Source organism: Colossoma macropomum, unplaced genomic scaffold (genome assembly GCF_904425465.1).
Source record: "Colossoma macropomum unplaced genomic scaffold, Colossoma_macropomum, whole genome shotgun sequence".
In the NCBI taxonomy this organism is placed as follows: domain Eukaryota; kingdom Metazoa; phylum Chordata; class Actinopteri; order Characiformes; family Serrasalmidae; genus Colossoma; species Colossoma macropomum.
Window position 1 is genome coordinate 6,345,914 of NW_023494790.1, and position 22,345 is coordinate 6,368,258.

The following is a 22,345-nucleotide window of genomic DNA, read 5'->3' on the forward strand; positions in this document are numbered from 1 at the left end:
ATAGGTGAATAAAATGAGGCACATAGCCACGCAATCTCTACAGACACACACTGGCAGTAGAATGAGTCGTACTGAAGAGCTCAGTGACTTTAAACATGGCCTGTTTATGACACCTCTGCCACAACTCAGTTTGTGAAATTTCTGTCCTGCTAGATCTGCCCCTGCCAACTGTAAGTGCTATTATTGCGAAGTGTCTGGGAGCAACAACAGCTCAGCCACGAAGTGGTAGACCATGCAAACTCACAGAGCAGGGCTACCAAGTGCTGACGCATGTAGGATATAATAATCACCTATTCTCTGCTGCTCGCGACACTTACTACAGAGTTTTAAACTGCTTCTGGATGCAACAACAGCACAAAAACTGTGCATTGGGAGCTTCATAAAGTGGGTTTCCATGACTGAGCAGCTGCACACTAGCCCTAGGTTACTATTTGCAATGCCAGGCGTTGGTTGGAGTGGTGTAAAGCATGGCGTTACTGGACTCTGCAGCATTGGAAACGTGTTCTCTAGAGTGACGAATCACGCTTCAGTGTCTGGCAATCTGGCGGATGCCAGGGGAACGCTACCTACCGGAATGCATAGTGCCAACAGTAAAGTTTGATGGAGGAGGGATAATTGGCTGGGGCTGGAAACCAAACAGCACTGCTGTGTCTGATCCACTCAGACTAGCACAACACACACTTACAGACCACCACCACGTCAGTGTTACTGCAGTGCTGAGAATGATCCACCAGCTAAATAGTACCTGCTCTGTGAGGGTCCATGGGGGTCCTAACCACTGAAGAACAGGGTAAAAGGGGGCTAACAAAGTATGCAGAGAAACAGATGGACTACAGTCTGTAACTGTAGAACTACAAAGTGCACCTATATAGTAAGTGGAGCTGATAAAATGGACAATGAGCGTAGAAACAAGGAGGTGGTCATAATGTTATGCCTGATCAGTGTATATATATATATATATATATATATATATATATATATATATATATATATGTATGTATATAGCACTGATTTGTTATACATAACATCATTTCACTTCTCTTCAGAAGGTTTCAGTGGTAGAGAAACTTGACGGGAGTGTGACTCGAAGCGAGGGCGGAGTGGAGAGGGCGGGGTTTGGAGCGATGCAGCCGGGAGCAGAGCGCGCGCTGCAGGCTCCAGCAGAGCGAGCGCGTGTCTCCGGGACTCCCGCTGAAACCAAACAGCAGCAGCAGCGCGCGGCGCCGCTTCAGGTGTTTCTTTTTTCCATAAATTAAGCGGCCAGAGAAACAAAAAGCCGGCGTGTCATCCTCTGCGCACCTGCGCACGCTACTCAGAAAAACAGTCCACCGGCGTTTTAGTTTGGCACGAGACAGAAGGAGTGAGAGAGAAAGAGAGAGAGAGAGAGAGAGATAGGGACGGAGGAGCCTTCCAAGCACGTGAACGGTGTTTCGGCTCACCTCGTGCTCAGACTGAATCCGGATAACAGACGGATCTGCAGGACTCCGCGGGAAACTTGCTGCACGCGCACTTCGGTGGCTTTAGCGACTCGGAGGTAATGCACTTTTTATTCAGGCTCTCGTGCGCTCTGCCTCGCCTGTTTATTGCCTCGCTGTGCGTTTATACACTTCTTGGCTCTGAAACGGTGCATTCAGCTGTTTTTGCCTCTGCCTGAAGCTGTGTTCTCATTCAGGGCTGTGGAGTTGGAGGTGTGAGTGAGTAAGGCGAGCTGGCCGGGCTGGACTGCAGTGCGCTCCTGGCCACTTCTGCTCTAAATGGACAGATAAACCGCGATACTGATGGTGCACAGTGCGATTACTGTGTATCATATGAAACTGATTTAAACCCACTGGTGAACAATTGATTACATTATTGACGTTTGTTGATGAGGTTATTAATCAGAACAGTAACAGAAGCTGATCTGAAAGGTATCAGCATGCAAACACCATTTAATAAATAATAACAATTAGCAAAGCACCTTTATGGGAAGTTTGGTACTTGTAATCTTTCATATATGGATGCATAGACATAAAAATGGGACTAAATCTACCAATAACATTCATTTTTGTGGGGTTATGGATGATCTTCTGGAATAAAATCTGTCCAATGGCAATAATTTTTGAAGCGTTTATCTATCGATCCAATATAGTTCTGACATTATCATGCAGCCTTATAAAAATATAGTATGAAAAATTATATTTCAGTTCTACAGCCAATGTCGTTATTGCACAGAAAAAAATATGATAACAGTTAACAAACAATACATTATGTGGCACTAATCCCAGTCTACACTCTTCCCTGAAGAACCTTTCAGTAGATGGTTTGTATAACCATATACATGAGAGATGGGAGTACCTGTTAAAGTTTTAAAGGTTCTGCGAAATTGGTGTGAATTGGTGTGCGCTCTTTAAAATAAAGGTGCCAAAAAAGGTTCGTTCAGTTCCACAGAAGAACCACTTTTTGTTTCCAAAAGATCCTTTCTGGATGGAACCAATCAGTGAACTTTTTGCAAATTAAAGAATGAAGAATCTTTGTAATTAATGTACTAAGAAGAACCCTTGAATTGATATAGAACCTTTATATTACTTAAACGTTTAACACTCACAGCTGTCTTTTTCCGTGGGTTCTGCGAAGAACCCTTAAATTGGTGTATGCTCTTTAAAATAAAGATTCCCAAAAAAGGTTTGTTCAGTTCCATAGACGAACGATTTCAGCGGATGGAACCATTCGGTGAACTTTTCTTGTAAATGAAAGAATGAAGAATTAAGTTACTAGGAAGGACCCTTGAATTGATGTAGAACCTTTACATTATGTGAAGTTTACTTAAACCTTTATGTTAAACTGTAAAGTGGTTGTTCAAAGAACCTTTTGTGGCATCTTTTTTTTTCTTTAAGAGTCTAGGACATCAGTGTGGTTCCGTCAGAAGCTGTTGGGGAAGGACGTGTCTGCTCCTGTGTGCTTGATTGGACCATGAATGAATACCATAGGAGTTGCTGAGCCAAACCAGCGCTTAGGGAGTGACATGAGAGAAAAAGAGAGCAAAGTGGCCGAATGTTTGATTTTGTGAGGATGAGTGGTGAGTCAGTCGGGGATTACATGAATGTGCTGTCCATTCCGCTTCACATTCTGGACGGGTTTAGCGGTGGCAGTTATCGTGTAAGTGTTTTCAGCTCTCGCTCTGCTTCTTAATCACATCGTGTCCTTTTTATTCGGTGGCTAGTAGCCTGAGTTATTTCAAGCTAATTAAACTGTTTTGAATAAAAAGCACAAAGACCTTCAGTATTTCATTTAGAAATGTAGTGAGGAACTAAGATACCTCACGATTCTATGTTCTCTGAATATTCATGGGTGGGTTGAATAACCACGTCTACTTTGACAAGGCATTGTGCTGGCCCATAGACGTATGTTTACTCTAAGAAATATGTTTGTTTTACTTACTGAACAGGTCTTAGTGGCTTTGGCTGTGAAGATGTTTATTTTATTCTGTTGAGCTTTTGGTGATGTGACTGTTTCCTGTGTGATCTCAGAGTCTCAAATGCATATTATGCTGTAACAGTATTGAAGGGTGTTGGATGTTGTGTGGCTGGCACTATTGGCACCCTTCCTTTTCACTGGAATTCTTTCTGACTGAGTCTGTGATTTAGTATGGTTGTGCTGTTGGTAATGGAGGATACATACTGGTAAGAAAACTTGGCTGTGGTTCAGGGCATTGTGGATTCCAAAACCTCTGCTGGTTATATTCCTTGTGCTGTCAGGTAGAGAACTAAACCCTGTGTCTGATTCTTTGGTGCACTATGGTTGTGTTGTTGGGTGGTCAGCTGTGGTTGTCATGGGACTGGACCCCAACAATGCCAATGGGATTGCATTGTTGAGGTCCAGTGGATTTGCATTCTTTGGGTCTTGTTACTGTTACTTCATTGGTGCTTTGTAGTTAGAGTGCTATTTGGGTCCAGCCGGGCTGCAGTGTTGGCGTCCAGTGGTGATTTGTTGTCGGAATCCAGTGAGATTTCATCATTAAGGTCCAGTGGGATTGCTTTGTTGAGATCCAGTGTGAATGCATTGTTTGGGTATGCTTATCACTACACTCTCAGAAAAAAAAAGTGCTAAACTGTCACTGGGGCAGTACCCCTCTTGTCACTGGGGTGAGACCCTCAAGGGTACATCTCAGTAGCTTTAGTCAGGGAACATAACTGTAGCATAATCCATTGAAATGATATTTTCTAAGTTGTACTGACTCCACACACCCCGTCTCGTCTCCAGGCTTTTAATTTTATTGTTCTGTTTTAAAACATTCGGTTATGAAAAGGTACAAATATGTACTTTTCACCTGGGAAACAACATATTTAGGGTTCACAGCTGGACCTTAAAGCCACAGCTATACCTTTTAAGGGTGCATTTACCTTGTTTGTACCTTGATGAACAGAAAATGTACCTGTACAGTACCTTTATTTCTAACACTTTGATTCATTTTTTTGCTGGTGATTAACTGCCAAATAAAACAACTGACAGCACAAACAGCTCAAGTAACCTGATGTGTCTCAATAACTGTATTTTCTGCTTTCTTTTTCATGGCATTTGGCAGACGGTCTTATCAAGAGCGACTTGCAGTTTGATCATTTTACACAGGTGGGCGAAGGTAGTGTTAGGAGTCTAGCCCAAGGACTCTTATTTGTATAGTGTAGTGTGCTTACCCAGGCAGAGATTGAACCCTAGTCTATAGCATAGAAGGCAGAGGTGTTACCCACTACACTATACCAACCATTTACATGTATTGGCCTCCCAACTGAGGAAAACACACCAAGTACATACTCTGCTGTGATGTAAACACAGGATTGCAAAAAAGGAACTGCCATTAAAAATATTTACAGTCAGCTTACATATTTGCAATTAGCTCAAATAACTGTGAGGCCTTTTGTTTTGTTTGTTGCTTGGGTCTTTGTTGTTACCTGTACTTCATTGTTAATGGTACTTTTTTTGGTCCAGTAGAGTTGCACTGTTGGGGCGTAGTAGAATTGCATTGTTGGGGTCCAGTAAAATTGCATTGCCGGAGTCCAGTGATTTTGTGCTGTTGAAGTCCAGTGGGATTGTGTTGTTGGAGTCCACTGGGATTGCGCTGTTGGGGTTCAGTGAGGTTTTGAGCTTTGACTCATCTCTACGGGAGACAGAAGGAGGATATTTGTGTGGCAGCTGTCCAAGTGCTCCTTTTGGCTTTTAAGATAGCCGGGCTGCAAATACACTGTGGCTGTCATTCAGCTCTCTCGTTCTGTCTCACTGTCCACTTCTCCCTTTCTCTGTCCATTGTTTGCCTGTGCTCTCTTTCTTTTTTTTGTTGGTGTCTATCCATCTCCCTCTCTAAATATCTCTTCTACCCTGTTCCCCGTTGTCCCTCTCTGTTATCCCCTCCTTCACTCATTCTCTCTCATGGTGACTTAGAGTGAGCTTGGTCAGCTGAATGGTCAGTGATTTCAAAGGCTGCAGATCTAATGTGATGTCAGTGAGAGTGATGCCAGAGAAATGATTGATGCTGTTGTCTGACAGTTTGTGTTATAATGCCGTCAGTGGGCATTCTGCAGCCAGCATGAAATGACCCACCATGCTTCCTTGCTTCCTTGCTTTGGTCCAGTTGTTCCATTTGAACTGATGATTATTTTAAGTGTATGACTTTTTGTGTAAGTCTAAAGTTGCTTAATGTGTGAAGTGTTGCTGATATATGGGCAGAGAGAGATGTGAGTAGTATACAGTATACAGTATACATCAGCTGGGGATTAGGAGTGCTTATTTCCCATGAAGTGCAATTTTCAATGTTAGCCAGATAGACGGATAACCTGAGGCAAAAGCCAAGGCTGTTGGATGAGAGAAGGTGAAAGAGGTGACATTATTGTGAGAGAGGCTTAATTCTGTACTGCAGTTATCCTGCAGACTGAGAAACACTGCTCATGAAGAAGTTCAGCAGATTTCAACTTTATGTAAGTGAGAGCATCTGCTGCATTGCACTTGCCAATCGGGCAAGACTCGACCACTCATTGTCTTGAAAGGCAAACGTAATTTTCTCTGAAAGTAGAGAGAGGCAACAATGGCTGACTTTCTCTTCTAATAATCCACCACAGTTTTACAGAATATTGAAAATATCTGGTTTTATAACTGGTGACAGTGAAGATTTGAATGGAGATCATTCGTTTGGTTGTCGTTTACATGGTTCAGATAGATAGACAGACAGACAGATAGATACTTTATTGATCCCGAAGGAAATTTTGCAGCCAGTAGCAGTCACACAACACAGCACAGTTATAATAATAAGGGTGATACAATATAGAAAGAAGAATATATACAAAAAAACAGGCATATATACAAATAGAAATATATAAATATATGCAATAAGATCTATAACCTGAGATAAAAAAAGGCAGTGCAATAATGGATGTAGAAGGAGGCACAGGTAACAGAATATAATGACAATACTGAATAAATATGTGCATAATGGTACTGAAATAAAGTGTCCAGGTGTGGAGTGTCCAGATGTGCAAGATGTGCAATAAGGTGTGCAGAAAGTACAATATGTACAGTAAGGTGTCCATATGTGCAGAAAGATAAAATAAAACTGTAATTTAGCATAAGAGGTTCAGTCCTCATCTATCCTCAAGTGGAAAGACAACATTTAAATCACACAGTTTTCTAAGGTATTGCTAGTGAGACTGAGTGAGCTTACTTTCTAGCTTATGTGGACAACTGATGCATTCTGATTATAAAAGCATAAATTAGCACTTATGAAAGCACAAAAAGCATGAGGCTGTGTTTTAGTCTTATTGTAAGCCTCAACAGCAAACAGTGAACCTGCCCCAGATATGTTCAGTATGGTTCCTTCTTTTCCATAACAACATAGAAACCCACACATTTAGCAGCTCTCAGAGAAATACATTTGATATGTGTTGCATTATTCAAAATAGCCAAGAAAAATCGATGTTTTCATGTTGGAGGAGTAACGGAGGCTTCCTTGTCAGATGAGCTAATGAACTAAAACTACCCTGCTAAAAATATAGCTTAGAACTGCATGAATTTCATCCTGGTCTAAGCTGGTTTATGCTGGTTGACCAGCATACCAGCATCCAATATACAACATATCATCACTGTCCAGTAGCTCCATTTTTTTGCAATTTTTACTTTTCTGCATAATTTGAGCTCAGCAGCAATTCTTCACATTGTGTGAAAGCTCCATGATGATTGGACCAATAGAAATGCTCCAAGATTTTCATCTTTACATTAACGTACTTTGAAAGTTAAGAAGGTTTTTGCCTTTCCTGTAAAATTACCATTTTAGAAATACTTACGACAATACAGAGATACGACAATATGCTGGTTTTGGAGGTCAGTGTAACAGCTTCCATTTCTGCTGACCAGCTTACCATCATCCAAAACGCAACATGTGCTAGTTTTTCTAGAAACAGCTAACAGGTATACCGTCGGCTGCCAGTAAAGACTTGTCATTTACACAGGGTGTTTTCTCCTCAGTGTGTGTTGATGTGCCAGATAAAATATTTTCACAGTTTCTGGATCTAGCTAACACCAGCTAGTTAGCGGCACAGTCTCAGCTTTCTCAGTCACATTTTTAAAAATGTGTTCTTGCTCACGTTCTGGCATTTGTGTTATGTAGCAGCAAAGTGTAATATCATATAGGTCCTGACAAATAAGAGTAAAATCATCACAGGAGCAATGTTAGGTGCTGATGAGGACTCACTGTTTTCTACACTAGGTCTTTGCTCTTCAGTTGACTAGTTGACTCATGCACCAAAATATATATATATATATATATATATATATATATATATATATATATATATATATAAATACATTTTTGTGCTAAATAATATTGAAATGTATAATTCTGTCAGTCTTTTGTTCCATGTGGTCACAAGCCATATTCTTGCCAGTCAGGTAGCAGTTAGCTTACTGCTACACTATGTGAGTTGGCGTAGTTTGTGTTTGTGTGACTTGAAGAGTTGAGTGTCCCAGTGTTCCAGTACGTCTAGTCCCCTTTGTGTCAATTTAGTAATTCATTAAATCCCCCCAGGGATTTGAGATATGCCAAGAGATGAATTCCAGTGTGACTGGAACTGGCGAATGAAGTGATTCTACACTGAACGGACCCTTCTGAAGACCGTTTTTCATGGTGTCTGATTTTCGGACTCACACTGTTAAGGAGGTATGAGCTGAGAAATGTGTTCTTGCCCAGCGTTGTTTATTTAAGACGATTATACAAGGAAATGCTTTGAGTGTCGGCGATAATTATTATTAATTAGCAAATCCGACATATAAGTGTGTTGGTTTACTGCTTCACTGTCTGAAGCCATTTTACAGGAATGCCTATACTATATTCTCTCAGATGCTTCACAAAGCTGTTATAGTTTCACTGAGTGCTTTTAGTAGCTTTAATTGCAATTGATTGGCTAGGTTGTTATTGTAAAGAGGATGTGTTATTTGTTTCTTGTGTAATTAGAGGTAATTAACAACAGATGGATGAATGGATGAATAAATTAATGTAGGCTCAAGCATGTCCCACTCATATAATTCTCCCTGAACTGGTCATTCTTATGGATAATGCATTCCAGCATCAGTAAAGATTCCAGTCACTTATACATTTTTTCTTAAGTATGGAGGCACTCCAAATGGAGGCAGTTGTATTCTGTGGCCCAAATCAAGTCAATATGTTTTGCCCTATCTCAAATTTGTAGTGGGTGGTATGGGCAAAAATTTATATCCCGGTATAATTAAAAATACTGATAGTTTTGGTATTTATCACAGTATAATGTATTTATGTACATTTTTTTTTCAAATGAAACCGTACTGGTTGCTTAGTTAAATATATTTTGTAGGTGCACATTGGCTTATTTTCTGGGATGTCCCTTCAATTTTAATAAGAGACATATTTAACCACTGTTTTTAATCTTTTATTAAGTCTTTTTTATCAGTTCAGAACTCTTTATATGTAAAATGTAATATCGGCCTGTTGCTACACTGCAAAAAATAGTATCTTGTCAAGTGAAATGATCATAATTCTAGTTGATGTATCTAATATTTCTTATTTTTAGATAGTTGTGCACTTATTATAAGATTATTTAACTAATTTCTAGGCAGTTCTTACTTGTTTTAAGTAAATTTATTAGATAAAATTATCTCACTATACTGGCTTATTATACTAATTTAGCTTGTTTCAAGCACATTTCCAAAACAAGCTTAATTATCTGCCAATATAGTGAGATAATTTTACATAATAAATTTACTTAAAACAAGTAAAAAAAGTGTTCGGAAATAAGTTAAATGATCTTAAAATAAGCTTACGACAATCTCAACAGGAGAAATATTGGATATATTAACTAGATTTAAGATAATTTTACCTGGCAAGATACTATTTTTTGCAGTGTAACTTGTTTTAATGAACAATGGAAAGTGTTAAATTGCACTATTGAAAAAGCATTGAACTTTTGAACATTAATTCATTCAACTTTGTGCAACTGAATATGAATAACCACACCTATCCTTACTAACCATTAGAAAAAGAGGACAAATGTTCTTTTCTCAACCCAAGAACTACTATTGGGCCTCATTCACCAACATCTTCCTAAGTTTTTCTTACGTGTTCTTGAGAAACGTCCTAAGAAAAAGTCAACGTCAGATTCATGACGTGTTTTTTACACCGCAGAACTGTTCTCTCCTTTGTGCTCGTGAGTCTGTGCAGATTCTGTTCTTACCTAAGAACAAATCCCAATAAAGAAAACACTGGTGAATGTCAGAATGTTCGTAAAAAACTGCGCAAGTGGGTTTTAAGAAGAAATTTCTTCTTAAGAACGCTTTGTGAACAAAGCCTATTGTTTTTTTCATTCTCATAACTAGGTTGACATCATTATTTGTTAAGGTTTGGTTTGATGGTTGTGTGGTTTAACACAGTGAGTCTGATCCATCAGTGCTGTGTGTCGGTGGGCTTCAGTCTGATCCATAAACGGTTGGTGTGGGTCCAAAAGTTGGTTCCAAGTATTGAGTTACACACCTGATTCAGCTAATTAGAGTCATGCTTGATGATGTTTGCTTGATCAGTTGAATCAGGTGGGTTCATCAGGTGTGGCAGGGACAGAAAACAAAAAACTTGGGGCCACACAGACCATTTAGGGAGAAGATCGGGGGGCCGCTGCTCAGCGTTTTGGCTTCACACACCAGCATCCCTCACTTTCTCCGGCACACGCTGTGAACTGAGCACTTGGCGTTTCTATTGTGCGACTTCAGATTACATTCTTTTCTTAGGTCTTCAGTTCTGCACCGCGCTCGCTCGTCTCGCACACTCTCCGGTTCTCAGAGACTTCGCCAAGCACTGCTCTTTTGTTTTCATCTCCCCTCGGTTCTTTATGATGTGCTAGACAGCAGCGTTGAACCCCGAACCTGTCTCTGTTAATGGGGTCATCGTCACCAGCTGCCGGAGCCAGAGCGTAAACATTGGCCCTTTGTGTTTCTCTCGCTTTATCAGACGTCTCATTAGGAAGTCTTCCAGATGTTCCCTCGGCTCGAGCGTCCCCTCTGCATGCACACGGAGAGCGTGTTTGCATAGCTTGTCATGCGTGCTCTGTTTGTTTTGAGCAGCTTGTTGTTGGCTTTTTCAAGTGCCATTGGTCTCCGTCTCAGCCCAGTGCTCTCAGATCGGTCTGATGTGGGCTTTGATTCAAAGCGGGGTTTGTTATTAAGCGCTCATTGGTTCATTTCTTAAAACTACACTCTTAAAAAGATGGTTCTTCAAGGGTTCTTTAGTAAAGAAAATGGTTCTATGTAGAACGATGAACACTCGAAGAACCCTTTGCATGATTGAAGAGTTCTTCGCATCATGAAAGCGTTCGTCAGACTGATGGAGAATGTGTTTTATATGGTTCTATGTAGAACCTTTTTGAAAATGGTTCTACATAGCGCCAATAGTTCTTCTGTTGTAACAAGCTTAACGTCGTAACAATAGAAGAACGCTTTTTGGTGTTCTATAGGACCATTTTCAAAAAGGTTCTATATACAACCATATAAACACATTCTCCATGAGTCTGACGAACGCTTTCATGATGCGAAGAACTCTTCAATCATGCAAAGGTTTTTATATGGTTCTGTGTAGAACCTTTGTAAAAATGGTTCTACATAGCACCAAAAATAGTTCTTCTGTTGTAACAAGCTTTATGTCGTAACAATAGAAGAACTAATTTCGGTGCTATATAGAACGCTTTTCAAAAAGGTTCTTCATGGAACCATATAAAACATTCTCCATCAGTCTGACGGACCTTTTCATGATGCGAAGAACTCTTTAATCATGCAAAGGGTTCTTTGGGTATTCTTGGTTCTATATAAAACCGTTTTCTTTACTAAACAACCCTTAAAGAATTCTTATTTTTTAGAAGTCAGAAACAACTTAAAGGGGAATTAGTCATTTAAGTCCACATAATCCAGACTTTGAGATGTTAAAGTGATTCAGAGTGGTTTGATGTGAAATGGTTCATTGCAGGGAAACTGACTTTTTACAGTGGTGGTGATAGGAACCAGGAACAATGAGTTTCGTATACATGCACTCAATAATCCGATCATAATCAGATTTCTGCAGTTATCCGATTATTCAAATAGTCATGTAAACACCACACTCTGATCTAGAAATCCGATTAAGAAATCTGATAAAGAGAGCTGCATTTTAGCTCGGTAATCAGATTTCTCAGTGCATGTAAACTCTTACTCTGATTTCTTTCGGTGAGCACGCACAAGAACAGACAGTGGATGTCGCGAGACGCAGCAAAACACTGTTGGAGAGGTGCTGAAATCAAACACGAAATAAAGGATTTGAATATTCTTCATCTTCTAGACGATGTATGTTTTATATTTTCAGGTAAAGTTGCTCAATGTAAAAAAAAAAAGGCTCAGCATGTAGTTTGAGTTTTACATTATGTTTATGTCACGTCGTCTTCTGTGAGTTTCTTGGCTGGTTGCAAAGCAGAAATCCAATTATTGCCTGACTCATGTAGACCTGGAGTTTCCCATTATCTGACTAGTCAAATGCATGTAAACGCATTGATAGGATTACTGACAAAATCTGATTTTCTGCAGTTATCGGATTATTGAGTGCATGTAAACTCATTGTCTACAACATAAATATAGCCAATTTATTTACTATCCAAAACCTCTAGTGAACCTACATGTCTTCTGAGTTTTTATAGGTAATGTTGATGGAAAAAATAGTGGTATTTTGCCTTATAAGGCCTGGCCCTACCGTTAATATATTTTAAAAAAATATGTTTTAGGAATCTTGTCTCAGTCATTTCATGCAATATCTTTCTGCGAGGGAGCTTTTTAGAGGCACTAATACGCTTCAGTCGCCTGGCTCCCATCACCACCACTGTGAGCAATTCTGACTTGGTAAATTTCATTACTTAGAATGACGTTGTTTACCCTTAGTGAATGATGGGATTCCCCTGTAATACTTTGATATTTTGATAGACATTTCTGGAATACAGCTTTGTGACCGTGTCTGTTGTACATAGTGCTATATGAATGAAATATGATCGAGCTGAATTGAGCATTAGGTTCAGCCTGAGGGTAGAGAGGCCTGTGCAGTGGAGTTTGTGCATAAAACACTGGACGTTCTCTCACTACTGCTTTAATGAGACCATTTTGATCCCTATTCCATTTACTCAGTAAAATCAGTTTAAAACAGTAATTCCCAATATATTTAGATGCATATATGAGGGTATGTGAGTTGTTGGAATAAATTTAACCTACAAATTAAAAGTGACTGTGATATTTACAAGAAGATCAAAAGGTCAGTGCTGGTTAGTAAATGAAAATACATACAAATACATTGTGAAAGTAGCACAATATTAATATCTAGCATGTAACATTTTTTTGTTTAGTGACATTATTAAATGTTTAATTATAGCCAGTGTTGTCATTAATATTCAGTAAAATTCTACCAATTTCTGCAGTTTCAGCATGTAAACAAAGTTGAATAAACAAATTCATTCATACAAAGTCATTCAGTGGTTTGGTGTGAAATAGTTTATTGTAGTGAAACCTACAGACCTAATACAGTGGTGGTGATGGGAACCAGGGGTCACAATGACTACAACACAAATATAGCCATTTTATTTACTATACAGAACCACCAGTGAACGTACACGAGTCTTCTGAGTTTTTATATGTAATGTTGATGGTGGAAATCTAGTGGTATTTTGCCATAAATACATTTTTAAAAAATATGTTTTAGGCCTGAATCTTGTCTCAGAAGCAATCATTTCATGTAATAACTTTCTGTGAGGGAGCTTTTAGAGGCATTACACACTTCAGTCACCCGGCTCCCATCAGCACAACTGTGAACAATACTAACTAAATTTCATTACTTAGAATGACATTGTTTACCTGTTAATGAAGTATGGAATTCCCCTGTAATACTAATAGTCGTAATGTTTGATAGTAGTAATGCAGTGAAATGAAAATTCTTGATTAAAATTGGGATTCAGGACATGCTCCAAAGCCAAAAAAAAACAAAATCAAAAGAAAGGGTTCTTTCATACATAATTTTACATTTTATTCATTCTTTTAAATTAAGATTAAATTAAGAATACTGATGATGCTGAAGCCGAAAAAAATGTTGGGAAAGAAAACTGAAAGAACTAAAGAGCTGATTTAATTTTAAAATTAGAAACTTTCTTTTTCAAGCTGAAAAATAATCAAAAGCTGTAAAACTAATTTCTAGAGTGCCTCAATCTACTATAACAACAATAAACACCCCTTTTTTTGTTTATGTGTAAACCATGTGGAACTACTGTCTAGCATTCTGACATTTTTTCCAGCAGGGGGCACATGCAAGTCACTTTAGTGTTCGTCATTTAGAAAATAAACAGTCATAAACCAAAAACTGAAAGTGCCGCTGGTTTCAGTGGTCAAAATTTCAGTGTATCCCATTTTATATGTTTATTCTTAATATCTTACTAGGGTTGGAACATATGTCAATATTTATCTTTATTATGATTAATTATATTGCAATACAGTTTTCTGAGTATATTGGGGATTTCTTCAGTACGTCTAGAACACTGAGCAACTGCATGTTCAGTTACAAAGAGAGCCATATTCTAATTAATTTATTTAATGCTAAATATCATTGCTCTACAAAGAAAAAGAAGAACTATCTCCAAAGTAGTAACTTCACAGGAGAGGGCAAAAACATTCTTTACTTTCAATGTAAGTTAATGTAAAAGTATTTTACTCTAAGCAATTTTGGAGCATAACTATTGGTCCAATCATCATCAATTTTCACACAATGTAAAGGACTTGTAGAAAAGTAAAAATCGCAAAAATGGAGATACATGGTTTTCATTGGACAGTGATGATATGATAAATGTAAAACAAAAATTATTTTTAATACAAATTTTTCATAATGTTTTTTAAAAATGTGGCACAACTGGCTCTTTTTTGCCTGTTCCAACACATCAGATGTCAGGATAAATAAACATTGTGACTTACTGTGTATTGTGATATTGAATTTCTGCCATATCGCCCACCTATAAGAGACATTATACCCTTAAAAGGTGAGCTCAGCTAAGTGCAGTTCACTAAAAATATAAATTTCTCGCCCAACTTCAGCTATAGCCGCTGTTCCTCCATCGCATTACTGCTTGGCTGGGTGAGAAGGACAGAATAGCTCCTTGGATAACCTTCTCTGCTTCCATTCTCATTGCTTCTAAGCTGTAAATAATGTATTCTTCATGCCAGGATGTCCACAGACTGCAGCGTTTGGATCTTAATAGAGGAACGGCGGTTTAGTCCCTACTTAAGGGCTTTGGTCCAAAAATAAAGAATGCTGGCTTTGTGAGAAGATAAAGCGAATATCACATTAAGTCGAGTTGTTGTCATTTTAAATGATCAAATGATAAATAATGTACTGTATCTTTTAATACTACATTCTTGACACTTTAGCTGACTCAAGATTTTGGTCACCACATTTCATACACAAGATATTCTGGATATTAATTTTTATTAGAACATTTTCTCAATGTTCTACAGTTTTCTCAGCAATTATGGCATCATCTACAGCTTTGTTCATCATTCTAGACACATCCAACAGTTCATTTGTATTTACGGCTTCCTGTTAATTATAAACCTGTACAGTAGATGTCATATGGAAATTTTTTTGTGAATGTTTCTGGAATAGCTTGGTTTTATATTGTTGAAAACAGCACCTCCAAACTTGTGAGTGGTAATGTACATTTAATTTCAGTTTAATTTCTGTATCATTAGGTTCAAGTATTTGAGTTCTCAGAGTGTTTTGATGTCAAACAGTGACAAAACATGGCAAAATGTAATAGATGTTTTTTTTTTCTTTTCACAAAACAAGGCAACAATACAGTTATCAAATTCATATCTCAAAAGAATATCTCTTTTTCTACGTACAAACACAAATATGGTATGTATTGAAAGTGTAGATTCTGCAGAATTTCTCCACTTGTTTCAGTGAGCTAGGAGTGAAAAACAGTTCATATACAATAACAGCATGCTTTTGTTAAAAACCTTGAGTTCTGTTCACATTGGCTTTACTGCCTTATCGTTTGGGGTCGCAGGGACCCCAGTGTTTTGTGGGCCACATGAAATTACACAGAGTTGAAAATGAACCATTTTTCTTCCAAATATTGTTATATCGTTCTGTACCAAAGATATTTTTAGTACACAGAAAATGTGTAAAATGTGTAAAAAGTGCATTTTTCACCCTCTTTCTTTAAAAATAAACTGGGCTTTCAAATTTCAGGAGGGTGAATAAATATGTAAATTACCATAATGATTTATTATTAAGGCAAACAGGGTTACATCTAAAGTTTTCTGACATTTGAACCAAAATTTAGATTTTGTTTCATAAGTAAAACTCATTTACGGAAAGAAAAATCACAATATCCTGGAAAATACCACATAGTCCTTCTGTCAAATCCAGGATGTCTTGTCCTGGTTCATCTCTGAAGCTACTTGGAGTTTTTCCTGTATAAATATGCATTTTCTGAGCTTGATTTTGCATCACGGACACCTCACAGGCATATTTGCTGATACCCTTAAGCTGTATCCTTAAGACTGGGCTGAAACTAAATGCACATGAAAATCCATTGCCTTTAACTATGTATTCTAACTGGGGTTCTAGCTTTATTTTATTTTTTTTTATCCTAATCTAACTTTTAATTTTTAATTTGATTTTTAACTATCCTAATTTAATTTCTAATTTGTTTTTTTTTTTATTTAACAGTTTTGTCCTTTAAATCTATTGTTTTTAAACATGTTTTTAATCTCTATTCTCATTTACTTGTTTTTGAACAACTCTGTATTTTCTGACTCTGTATTTTCTCATTTGTGAGGCACTTTGAATGGCAGCAGTGTATGAAAGGTGCTATATAAATAAACTTGCCTTGCCTTAAGACCCCAAAGAGAAGTTGTGTATAAATTTCTGTAGGGGGTGTTTGAAACGCAGCATCGGTATAAAAGTATTTTTTAATTGCAGTTTCCATAAAATTAGGAAAAGTCATGAAGTGTCAAGCTGATTAAAAACTTTTGTGATACTTTGTGAGCTGGTGAAAAGGTTCTGGGGTCTCAACAGAACATAACACTGGTGCTAACTTCGACTTGGGTTAACTTGAGTTAAGACTTTTTGGAAACTCAGACAGTTTTTTATTGTTGTGGTTTTTGTTCTGACAGTTCCTCTGGTCTTCAGGCCAAAAACATGACCTGCTCTTGACAATGCTTTGCACCGGTCTGCATCTTTTCAGGTTTGAGACACCAGTGAGATTTCACAACTCAGCCAGATCGATGTGCTGGACCAAAATCTTCATGGTGTGTCCAGATAATTCAGGTCCACTAAACAGTTCTCTAACCCTCCTGCCTCCAGCACTTACATCAAGAACCCCATCAAAACCCCTTTTAAAGAGAGAAGTATCATACATTTCATTGCCACAGTCAGAGTGATGACAGCACTGCAGAGAATATCTTACATCTAGTCGATATATCTTATTTCTCATTTTGAGACTGTTGTTACCGTATTATAAGGTTAGTTAACTTAGTTCTAGATGTGTTTTACTTGTTTTAAGTGATTTTATTAAGTATTAAGAGAGTTTTGCTTGTTTCAAGCATATTTCTTGAAATTCCTTCTGGTATTTAGCTTGTAGTACTTCAGTCTACACTATAATAAAATAACAGTAATTATTAATATGACAAGTGACTCTAAACATTTGAATGGTAGTGTATTTATGGCATGTAATACTGAGAGCCAATCAGCAGCCTGGATTTTGGAACAAACATGCTTGTTGGTTCACTTATACTGAATATTTAGGTATTGAAATTTGATTTTGAACGATAGATCATTTTCTGTGCTTATAATTACATGTTACTATAATTACATTATATTATTTATCATTAAATAACCTTTTGATGATACCAAAAAAATATTATTAAATATGAAGTAAAACATCTAAAAGATCTTCTGCTATAGCTTATAGTACTTAGGTCTCCTCTTTATAAGTGATTACTGAATAAAGCAATAACTATGATTAATATGAGACTTTATTTCAAACTTTTGTAGAGTCACTCATGATTAATAAAAGCTACTGGAGATCAGTTAGTATTGCGTAGTTCAGGGGTCGGCAACCCAAACGTTAAGAAGAGCCATTTTGTCAAGTTTCAACAAAAATTTAACCACCTTGGAAGCCACAACATTTTATTCCCATTTTATTGAAGTAATATTTCTCCATCTTGGCTGTAAATATGTCTCAGTATGTGCTAATTTGCTAGTATAGACTAAAAAATATAATAGAAACAAAAACACAGACTTACTTTGCTCTGCTTTAAGCTTTAGCTCAGCTGTAGCTGCTTTTCCCGCATCTCCGGCAGGAAACTTTCCGCAAAAGTAAAATAGTTTCTTGTAAAATGTCTCTCAATGTTTAACTTTTTACGAGGCTGCAGTCAGCTTCTCCTTCGCCGGCTTCTTCTTCGAATAAAGAATGTAGCTAGCTACGTAGCTAACTGTTGCACCATTTAAGGTGGAATTTGAAAATCTGAACAAGAAGCAGGCGAATGAGAATCTGCCTTCAGCTTCGCGACTTTTTAGTGTTTAACAGTTTCTCATTGCAGATTAAACGTATCAGGAAACCAGCTGGAGTGATTATAAATGCAAATAGGTCAATTCGTCTCCAAATTATCAATGTTCATCCTCAGTCATTCTCTATGTCTTTTCATTAGCTTTTAGCTAGGTGAGACTGTTGTCTGCATCGCTATGGTGACCAGCGGTCTGCGCACCAACCTTCAAGGTTAAAGGGTAAATAAGCAGTTATATGTATAACTCCAGCATTTAAGACCATTTATTGTTAAAACTGTGTTGAACGATCAGCAGAGCTTCATTTTACTGCAAAGGAGGGTTTATTTTATTATGACCTAAAAATCTAGAGCCGCAACAGGACAGTAAAAGAGCTGATCCCTGGTGTGTTGCTGACCCCTGGCCTAGTTGATATGTTGCTGTCTGGACCTTGCTGACTTTCATATGTTATTAGCGTTTTCTGAATGAAGCATTTCTTTGCTATGCCTTATTCAGAAGAGACTGTGATGCCCACAGAATGCTCCTTCTGGGGAACATGTATGTGACCTAGAAATCCATCTGCTTTCTCAAATATTTACTGAGCTGCTTGTGGACAAGCTATTGGGAACACCAAATCCATCTGCATATTTATTCAGGGACAATATCTGCTCTTTATTGAGGGAAAGTTTCTGTTGCAATACATTCACAAAATGTGATCTGTAAACTCAGCATGTGGTTAAAAACTCAGATTCAAGAACAGGAGGATAACGTTCTGTCTGCTTTTATGACTGTGTAATTGTCCTAGATAAAAGCAGCAAGGTTTAAGAAGAAGGGAAATGAACTGGCCGGTAAAGGTGTAAATAACTTGGTGCTCGGACGCCTTTATGTCTGACTGATTCCAGGGTGAAACGGTGGGATAGAGTGCACCGATTCAGACCATTACTGTCCATCCGGCTACAAACGCCTCTCCTAAAAATAGACCTACACTTTAAGCAAAAATGCAAGATTTATAATGTTAGCATTCTGAGCGGCTGTTTGGCCAGTTTGAAGAAGAATCTCCAGGATGAGCAGATTTTAATTTCACCAAGGAACATCAATTACGTGAAGGCGAAAGGGAGAAAAAACAACTCTTCTTGCTTGCTCCTGCTAACCCACCCTGCTGGAACGGCACCATAGATGGATGTCGGTAAAACTGTTAAACATAATTTAACCAAGTCACTTTTTTTTCCCAGTAACTTAGATGTACAGCCGCTGGGCATCGCACAGCAGCATTTTAATACTGAAGAAAAATGCCTGACATGATGGTATGTGCCTCCCAGAAAGGCCAAAGTTAGCATGCTGTTTCACTCATCTACCCGTCATCTGTTTGCATTAGCTGCTGTCCATTACTGCTGCCTGGCACTAAGTGCCTGCGAGGCTTTATTGGGGTTAAATGGGTCTTTGACTGGTCATTCTTTTGGCCTGACAGGTTTGACAGGCTGTGAGTGCAACGTTGGGAGGCCGTTTCGTAGAGCGAGCGCCGTTACTTGAAACACAAACATAGCGTCTGAGGCCTCACAGCCAGGGAATATCAAACATAAACTGTAAGTGCCCGAGCCCCTGTGGTGACACCAAGCGTCCAGCTCAGTTTAGGCCTCCAGACCAGCACTTTACAACCCTGATGTAAACAGTCTAATCATAATGCCGTGGGGTGGCATGCAGGTCACACACGACAGCTAGCATATCTCTACTCAGGCATGTGATGGTTGCATGCAAGTAGTTGTAGCTTGTTGTGCAGCTTGGTTTCCATGCATGGTTTGTAATCTGTGTGCATTCTGTTTGAAGCTATGCGGTAAGGTTGAGATGACGTTCTGACAATAAATTGTCTCTGCTTCACGACTTCGATGGTGTCCCTGGGTAAGATGCAGTACTGTGTCAAAAAGTCAGATATCATCCTTTTATTTATTTCATTTCCAGTCAAAACATCCACAAGTCAAAAACAACTTTTTTAATTATGTTCTTCGCACTTGCTTTCAGGTTTTTAAAGAAATCTGCAGGGATATTTTTCCACACTTCCAAAGTTCAGTCTTAGAAGTTGGTTGCGTTTTCTGCTTCTCACAATCCAAGTCATCGCAAACACATTCCATGATGTTGAGGTTTGGACTCTGGGATGGTCAGTCCATTGCTCTGAGAACACCAGCAGCTTCTTTGTTTGATTTGCACATTTTAGTCAGAATGCATGTCTTTGCTGTCCTGATCAGGGTGGTGCAAGTCAATCTCAGCTGCGTTCTGTGGTGTTTGGCTTGTAGATATTTGAACTCTCTGATGAGGGGGTCTGGGAAAGGGATCTTTTGATGTACACTACTGAGATTTGGGACACAGCCTTGATAACTTCAGAGCTTAGTTTTGTACAGATATATAGATACACAATCTCAGAAATCTTCCCCGAAGAGTAAAAGCTGCAGTAAAGGGGGACAAACTCCTTATCAGTACCATTAATTTCAGAAGAAATGCTGGATGAGAAGGTGTCTACAAACTTTTGGACATATAGTGTGTGTGCTGGTGTTTCTGAGACTCTGTTGAAACTCATAGGCAATGTTTAAGTATGTTACTCAGCAAAGTGTATTAGTAATTAGTTGCAGTTTCCATTACAGAAGAGTAGACATATTCTTACCTAACCATTTGAAAACATGGGACAGAAAAGCTCCCCAACTGAAAAATCACCCATGTACACTAGCAGTCATAAAAACTTGAAATCACCATTCAAAAGTCTGAAATCAATGATTTTAATAGTATAAAAGCAGTATGGCAGTAGATAAATGATAAAAATGATTTATGTAGCAGTCATGTCCAACTTTACAAGTACAGATAATGAGTAGAAAGCTGTAAAATAAAAATAAGTTTAAAAAAAAGTGAAATTTTTGACATTTGCATAATGATGAACAGATCTGTAGATGAATCTAAAAGAAGTTGTAAGAAATTTAACCCTCTATTGCACAGTGTTGCCTCAAGGCAACAAACTCATTTTCCTCACTTTATAATAACATTATACATAATTAAAGAAAATGATAGGGTTAACAATAAATGGAGGAGTAAGTCAATAAAAACCATGTATTTAAAACCATGTCATACTATCTCTTAGTGGGCACAATTAATCCTCTTTTTTAACATTCAGTGTGTATATATATATATATATATATATATATATATATATATATAATATATTTGTTATGAGTGTGCAGAAATATGTTTGTTGCCTAGAAGCAGCATTGTCTGACAGTGAAATGGATTTAGCCAGTCACAAGCCAGGTCTCACCACTTCAGGGAACACGGGTCTATATCATTTCTTCCCATTGTTGCACAATGTTGCCTCAAGGCAACATACTCCAAAAGGCAAAAGGACCCCTGCACACTTAAGTTTTTGAATTTAATAATCGGGTCAGAAAAAAAAATCAAGGATCATTTTATGCAAGAAAAGTGAACTGATTTTTTTTTTTATCGCTCTCATAATGCATGCAGTAGAGGGTTAATATCCACAATGACTTATATTTCAAGTGTCAGTCACATCTTGAAACAGATAACTTCATAAAAAGTCCTATAAATAGATAATTGCAGTGTATTTCAGACTGAATTGAAATTGAATACTTGACATATCGACTAACATATCTAAACTCAGTGTTTATTTCTGCATTACTTAAGTTGTGATTGTATGTACAATAATCAAAAACATGAATTTGAATAGTGATTCCACATTTTTGAATGGTAGTATATATTACGGGTGTGTTCACTGATGTGCAGGTCAGACAGTGGAGTGGTTTACTGTCTGTTTTTGTGGGAATGTACTTTGTTTCAGTCTGTCTTTGTGAAAGATCCTCTCTGAACAAAGTCGTATCTATATTCCAGTAAAACTTTGAAATCTTTCAGAAATTAAGGACAAAAAAAGTGGGACAGTTGGAATTCCTGCCTCAGTCCTGTACGCTTATCTTGCCAGAGGAGTCACAGCACTAGATCAGATCTTCATTGGTGCAGTTTGTCATTTTTGCCCTTGTTGTGATCTTTAGTGATTGGCGGTCCGCCCCTGGGGGCCTGAATGCTTTCGTAACGGAAGTTTAACACGGTCACAATGAGAAACAGCCTCAGGACCCGACTCTCCCTTTGATCCTGGAAAATATATCTAGGCCCTTTATTTTAAAGTTGTCTACAAAGTTACACTAGCATGGTGGATTTTTGATGTTTGGCACAGTTTGCTTGCCTTGGTAACAAAGGAGAATTTGCTTTGTGTGTCAGTTT

General features: G+C 38.0%; 1 protein-coding gene across 1 annotated transcript in view; it reads left to right on the forward strand.

Annotated features, from left to right (window-relative positions):
* The first annotated feature begins 1,197 nt into the window (after positions 1-1,197).
* Positions 1,198-22,345, forward strand: part of LOC118809055 (muscarinic acetylcholine receptor M3) — a 166,659-nt gene continuing 145,511 nt past the window's right edge. Inside the window, 1 exon segment of the mRNA XM_036571988.1 lies at positions 1,198-1,534. The gene's annotated coding sequence lies outside the window, so the exon portion shown is untranslated.